Genomic DNA, 8,186 nt, shown 5'->3' with positions numbered 1-8,186 from the left:
CTCAGGGAAAGGAGGCAGATAGCAAGGGATTTGATTCTTTAATTATTTTTTTTATTTTGAAATCATCGTAGGTTCACATGTAGTTTTAAGAAATAGTACAGAAACATCTCACGTATCCTTTACCTAGTTTCCCTCAATGGTAACATCTTGAATAAAACTACATCACAACTAAGATATTGATACTGATACAGTCCAGATGCAGAACATTTCCCTCAGGTTGTCCTTTAATAGCTACACCATATTTTACTCCCAATCCCCACCTTTTCTTAACTCCCAGCAACCACTCATCTGTTCTCCATTTCTATATTTTGTCATTTCAAAAATGTTACATAAGTGGAATCATACAGTAAGTTACCCTTTGAGATTGTTTTTTTTTTCCACTCAGCATAATTATCTGGAGATTTATCCAATTTTTATATATTAGTAGTTTGTTCCTTTGAATTTCTGAGTAGTTTTCCATAGCGTAGATGTTGTTATACATAAAATGAGTTTCTTATAGACAGCATACAGTTGGTCCATGGATTTTAATCCAGTCTGTCAATCTTTGTTTTTAATTAGTGTATTTAGATCACTTACACCTTTTACATTTAAAATAATTAACAATAGGTTAAGGTTTAACTCTGCCTTTTTTCTATTTTTTTCTTTTTTCTTTGTTTTTGAGTATACATTTTAATGATTTTTGAGTCTATCTAGCTATCTATCTATCTTGCTCATTGCTATAAATATGTTACATTAAATATACATACTTATTACCACAGTCAACTGGAGTCATTTTATTAGTTCCTGTAAAATACAGAAAACTTGTTTCCCTTTATATCCTGTTGTCTTTACCCATTTATAATATAATCAGTTTAAATATTTCCTCTACTTGCATTTAGAAGCACATGAGACAGTGTTATAATTTTTGCTTTAACCATCAGACATAACTTAGAAAACTCAGGAGGAAAAGGAAAACTTGTTGCATTTACCCATATTCTTGTTTACCATGCATGTTCTTTCTTCCTAACTGTTGTTTTAAGGTTCCTTCTTCTATCATTTTCTTTTTGTCTAGAGAACTTCCTTCAGACAGTTTTTTAGGGGAGGTCTTCTGGTAACAAATTCTCTTAAGTTTTTCTTCAGTTGAGGATTTCTTGATTTCCCTTTCATTCCTGAAGGATGTTTTCACTGGATATAAAATGGCAGGAGACAGTTCCTTCCTATTATGCCTATTCCTTCTGTCTGCTATGGTTTCTCATAAGAAATCCTCTGTCATCTGAATTGTTTTTCTCTTAGAGATACAGAGTTATTTTCATCTGGCTACTTTCAAGATATTTTTGTCTTTAATTTTCATCTTAATTATACTGTGCCCTGGTAAAGATTTCCATGGGTTTCTTCTGTTTGCAGTTCACTTATTTCTTGAATCTGTAGGTTCATGTTTTTTGTCATATTTTCAAAGTGTTTAGCCATTATTCAAGTATATATTTTTTTTAGATCTACCCTCTGCTATCCTTCCAGGATTCTAATGACAAAAATGTTAGGTTTTTTATTGTAGTCCAACAGGTTCCTGAGGTTCTCTTTGTTGTTGTTGTTATTGTTGCTGTTGTTGTTGTTTTCCCCAGGCTGTTTTCTTTCCATTCAGATTTGGTAATTTTCATTGTTACATCTTACAAGTTACTGATTCTTTTTTTTTTCTATCTTCCTTTCTGTAATCGAGCTCATTCACTGGGATTTTTATCTTTAGTATGATTATGATTTTTAGTTCTAAAATTTCCATTTGGTGGTTCTCTATATCTTGTTACTTCAGCAAAAATGTATATTTGTTGAGGCTTTCTATTTTTTTTTTCATTCCAGAATGATTATAAATACTTTTTGAAGTATTTTTATCATGACTGCTTAAAAATCTTTGTCAATTAAAAAAAATCTTTGTCAATTAATTCTAACATCTCTGCCTTCTCAATGTTGACATCTATTGGTTATCTTTTTTCATTTTGTTAGAGAGCTCCCTAACACCTGGCTGATGAATAGTTTGTGATTAAAACATGGATATTTTATATTATGAGACTTTGCATCTTGCTTAAATCTTCTGTATTCATTGGATTTTTTATTTTTTTGACACTGCTCACCCCATCAGGGGAAAAGAAGGGTGCCTTCTCATTACTGTCAGGTGGAGGTAGAAGTCCAGGTTTCCCCATTTGGTACACTTCTCCACTGGCACATGAAGGGGAGAGTTCTCGTTTTACTGGGAGGCAGTGGGATTTCTGGCTCCCAAAGTGGTCTCCATTGATGCTACACTGTATGTGTGTGTGGTGTGGGGGTGAGGGGTGAACTCATTTCTGACAAGTGATGGGGAACGTCCTGACTCCATTAAGCCTCCTTTGACACCATGCCAAAGGGGAAGTGGAGGGGCATCTGGTTACTACCCAGTGAGGATTCAAGTTCAGGCTCCTCATGTGGTCTCTACTGAGACCATCCCTGTGGGATTGCAGAGGCGCACTTCATTACATACTTGTGAGGGTAGATGTCTGTGTTCCCCACTGAGCCTTTGCTAATGTGGGCGGGGGGCGGGTTTGGGGACACAGTTTTGTTTCTTTCCTTTGTTTTCTGCAGTACAGTGGTTATTATCTAAAATTATTTTTTTTTGTATTGTTAGGCTGCCTCTTTCTAAGGATGCTATTCTGTCAACCAAAAAAGTTAATTGCTTGTGGCTGTTTGATATGAAGGGGCTGAATATCAATATGTAAAGTTAGGTTACATAAGATATCATGTTATCCTGAGAGGAGAGGAAAAAGACAGTGACATGAATTGTAATGGAGACTGAGACTTAAAAACTCCATTAATCCACAGCCATTGTCACCAAGTACTTAGATTCCTGGATAGCAGGAGCATGGAAAGTGCTAAGGGAATTAAGCAACCTAAGAACTTATTCATGTAGCACAAATCGTGTGAGACCAATTATTTAAACTTTCTCATTTAATTTTGTTCTTCTAAAAAATGAAGGGGTAGGATTGGTTAATCTCAATGATCTCTTGCAGTATAATTATACAGTTCTATTACGTGATTCTACATATAAGAAGACATTAATAATCCTCCCCCATTGAGCACAGTGAAACTAAAAGAAATCTCCTAATATTTAGTTGGGCAAAGAGCAATGTGATATTAGTTAATGGTAAAATTTAAGAATACATTTTTAATCAATGTGAGTTTTAAATAAATTATAAAATTGCTAAAAAGTGACATAATCTGTTGGAACTAATCAAAACTTGCTGTTCTACATAACTATATCTTATTTGAAGAAAACACTTTTATTATCAATTAGTAAATGAAATACTGGTGCACACAGTACTAAAAATCCAACTGTGTGGAAAGGACAAATTCCACAGATACTATTCACCTAATAGAAAACACTCCTCAGTATCAGTAAGATATAACCCATTTAAATCACTTGTAGCCAAGTACTAAGTTGTTTCTGTTGCCTTAGTTACTCACTAGCAGTGTGACCTCGGATAATTCACATTTTCTTCACTTCCTCAATTGTAAAACGATGGCAGTTTGCCAAGTCTGTTTTAGATAATGCATTTAAATTTTAAATCTTTATGATTCAGATAAACATCTTAGTGATTTAGTTATTTGTGGTAAAATACCAAGGGTCAAACTCCATCACTAAAAAAATGTGTTAGTCTCCTTTATCACAGCTATACCCAGTTATATTTACCATACTGCTTTACTACCTTCGTGCCCTTTCTGGCACCTGCACTTTAAGGTCTAGAAGTCCTGTACTCCAAACAGTCACAGTTCACATGCACAGTTGCCTCTTGGACCTGATGATTATCACTGGAAGCTGCTCTATTTCCATGATATTAAACTCAGAATATTTCCCTGCTGCTTTCATATTCCCATAATTTCTTCTCCCCCAATTCCACTGACTTCACAGTTTTCTTCTACATGCTGTTAAGTCCCATGATTCTAAACATTGCAGGAAAGTCACCTAATTGCTAATTGAATCCCCTAAAAAGTCAAGTAAATGATTTCAAAGAAGTCTTCAACTGTACCAGTCAATTATTTTATTGATCCATAGTCAAATTTCAATTCACTATTAGATCTTTAAACATGGCCACATTTTTGATAATTAATGAAGAAAATCCTTCTTTCTAATGAGCTGCCATTTAAACTTTCATACCACCAAGTTTATTGAGCTTATTAGACCATCATTTAATGCTTCAGTTTCTTATACATTATCATTACGTTTTTGCATTGGTTATCTGCTCACATCCATTCCCTCAAATTGAAATCTCAAAGGTCAAACATTCAATGCCTCATAAATGCCAAACAGAATGACACTTTCTCTGTCATTATAAGACCTTTCAGAGGCCTTGCCATTATCAACCACAGGGTGCTTCTCAGTTTTAGGATTTCCAATTTTCTTTCCAGCCATTACATTTTCATTCCCAAAATTCTTGAATAACAACCTCTGTACTGATCACTGCAAAATTCTTAACTCTAACCAGGTTTCTCAGAATTCTGTATTTCAACCACTTGATTTTCTCACTCAAATGTTCCACAGGCCTCTCAAACACAATATATCCAAACTGAACTTCTTTTCTCAAGTTAACCCCTCCTGTAATACCTTTTTTCTGTACCTCCACCCACTTAGTTGTTCTTTACTTTTCCTATTCCTCACTACAAAGTATTAAAACCAAACAAAACAACAACAAAAAAACTTTGATTATGCCATCTTAATATTTCAAATCCTACTCTATATCTATTGCTATTCCAAAAAGGCAAAAGAAACAAACAAAAAAAAAAAAAAAAGAGCAAACAGAAAACTAAGCACAGGTTTCCTTAGAGATACAGACACAGTCATAATCGAATGGTGTTACAGAAGTTAGACAAGAAAAATGGGATTCAAGGAGATACTGTTAAGTAGTCCAGTGCTGCAGAAGGTAAAAATAAGTTACAGATATTAAATTTTGCATTGGCTTTGAGGACTAGGCTAGTATTCACATTTAGAAATGAATGAAAAACTAAGAAGTAAAAGCAATGAGTGTTGATTCTTCTAAGATGTTTGGCTAATAGTCACAGGGTTCAGGGAGCAGAGGAACACGGGATTAAGAATACACATGATGGAATCAATGCCAAATAGTAAGAGAAACTATCTACTAAGATAAACGGAAATGAAATAGACACTTATTCAATAATAATTAATAAATTGTAACTAATAACTTCAATTTTAGTGCTTGCTTTGTACCAAGCCCTGTGCTAGGTACTTTATATGTACTCTGACCTTTAATAATATTTACAAAAATCCTATGTGGTAGGCACTGTTTTTATTAGATCAAAAACTTGCTTAAAGTTTCTGAAGTAGTAAAATGGAAAATATCACTAAATTACTTTTGGCTTCTATCATGAACTGGTTCACATTAGAGATAGTTTACTTTACCCATAATAACATAAAAAGAAAGATTTAAAAATCTTGACTTAAAAGTAATGAGACACACAGATGAACTCCAAATGGAAAATAATTATTTACAATTAATGCTTTCTAAATATGAAATTAGAGTTTAGGTTTTAGGAATATCCTGAATATGGAAATACATCTCACATAGTATGTTTTTTAACATGCTACAGAAATTTAGAATTAACACTTTCTTGGGGCCAAGACTAGGGGGAGGCAAACAAGGGACCCCTGTGCAAAATTTAAGGAAGTACCTCCTCTCAGGTTCCTGCAAGAGCAGGGTCAGCATTTGCACTGGAGAATACCTCCTTAAATTTTGTGCCCTAGGCACTTTGCCTAGATAGTCACCCTAGTGATGGTCTTACTATTTCTTAAATTTAATAATATGATCTAAAAATCTTACAAAAAGTAACACAGCATAGAAATTAGAAACTCCTGGGAAGGTATCATAATGTTATATGCTCATAGACTCTAGGACCATATTGTTTCATCATCAAATTGTATACAGTATAAATTTAATGTAAAATGTAGCCAAGGTGAAAGAATGGTTAGATAAATCAAGCATGCTCTAAACAATTTATTATCTGATACAAATTATATACTGCATATCAACATATTGATGTATAGATACATGTGCATTTTTAAAAAACCTGAAGAACATACATCAAAATATAAGTAATTTTCGTTTATAATCTTACAGGTTATTTAAATATTTCACTTTATTTTTTTTTATATTTCCAACATTTTCTTTAATAATCCTGGTTTAAGAATAAAAAAGTAATTTTAAAAGCATGTGTTTATGGAATACCTACTATGGTCCAAATGTAAAGTATTTTGGAATTAAAGATAAATATAACATAGTCCCTGCCTTCTTCAAATCCCACTGTCTAGCAAAGGAGAAAAGACACACATACACTCACACACACACACACACACACTCACACACACACACACACAACACAATTATGATGTAGCATAGATTACATACTATAATGCAGAAAAACTCTATGTGGTAACAAAATAATATGTAATAGCAAAATTGTATGTTCACTCCTTAACAAAATACAATTGTGTATGAAAACCAGATGAGTTGTAGGAAACTGCTAAACCCAAAGCATATTTTTAACCTTTTTTCTTCTAAGCTGTCTTTCACTAGAAGCAACTAGAAGCATTAGTCACCTCTAGAAAGTAATGGGTCAGTTGATGCCTAACCTTTGATGTGTGCTTCTGCATGCAGCAATGAATGATCAATGAAAAAGAGTAAATGAAGGATTGAACATGTAGTTAACCATTTTACAGTTATTTAAATCCAATTGAAAAAAATGTAATCTTTATTCTGTTTCATTTCTACATGTTTTAAGACAAGTTATCGATAGATTTTGACATCTTTTGCTGAGCACAAATTCATATTTATGTATGAACATTATATCTTTTAGGCTTTTTACATTGCGTGCTTTGTTACTAAACTTAAATCTAAGTGTATATTCCCTATGCAGCAAAAGAAAATAACATGTTTTCAGTTACTATTAATTCCATCAATGTATCATTACTTTGAAAGGGTGATTAATCTGTTTTATTTGACCTCAATTGTTGCTGTTTCATAATTGAAACTTAAGTACAATATTTTGTGCTTAAGTTTTTACTATTTGCCAGTGACACCTATTATTTTACCTTACTTCATATGCAGCCTCAAAAAATAGATTATTTGATCTGACAGTCCTTTTTATACTATTTAGTTCTCACATTTAATTATTTCTAAAACTTTCAACAAACACCTGGATGTCACAGTGGAAAGCCAAGTGCTTTTCTTCTCTCTTTCATTCTGTAATTACCCACAGTTACACAAAGAGCTACTTAAAAATTTCATTTCACAGGGCAAACAGTAGAGACATTAAAAATATCAGTGGTTGCCGAGATCTCTGAGAGGTAGTGAAGAATGAATAGGTGAAGCATAGAGCACTTTTAGGCAATGAAACTATTCTGTATAATACAGTACTGTGATGGTAGGTGTTTTTGTTTCTTAGAACTGCCATAACAAATTACCAAAACCTGAGTGGCTTAGAATAATGGAAATTTATTTTCACGTAGTTCTGGAGGCTAAAACTCTGAGATCAAGCTGTTGGCAGGGTTAGTTTTTAGTTGTTGTTTTTTTTTTTTTTTTTTTTTAAGGCTGTGAGGGGAAAAAGTATTATGCTCCTCTCCTAGCTTGGTGGTTTGCTGGCAATCTTTGCATTCTTTGACATGCAGATGAATCACTCTGATATTTGCCTGATCTGTGATCTTCGCATAGTGTCACCCTGTGTGTGTCCCTGTATCCAAATTTCCTCTTTTTATTAAAGATTCTCGTCATATTGGATTAGGGCCCACCCTTAATGACTTATTGTACTTATTATCTCTGTAAAGATTCTACCTCAAATAAGATCACATTTTGAAGTTCAAGAGGGTTAGGACTCAAGCATATATTTTCCAGGTGGGACAGAATTGTGGGACAGAATTTTCGAGGTGGGACATAACAGTGGATATGGTATTAGGCATTTATCAAAACCCATGGAACTTTACAGCACAAAGAGTGAAACTTAAGTATTCAAATTAAAAAAAATAATAATAATAATTTAGGAAATCAGGAGGTCCTAACAAAGAATGAAGAGCGTGACAAGATAATCTAACTATATTACAAATGTATGAAAAAAACCTCAGTGAAGGGGGTGGGGCAAAGGATACTGACCTAAGTGACTCTGGAAGTGAATTGCTTCTG

The sequence above is a fragment of the Rhinolophus hipposideros genome, assembly GCF_964194185.1.
Source record: "Rhinolophus hipposideros genome assembly, chromosome: 2".
Lineage (NCBI taxonomy): Eukaryota > Metazoa > Chordata > Mammalia > Chiroptera > Rhinolophidae > Rhinolophus > Rhinolophus hipposideros.
The sequence above is the reverse complement of the archived record's forward strand: the minus strand, read 5'-3'. Positions refer to the sequence as shown.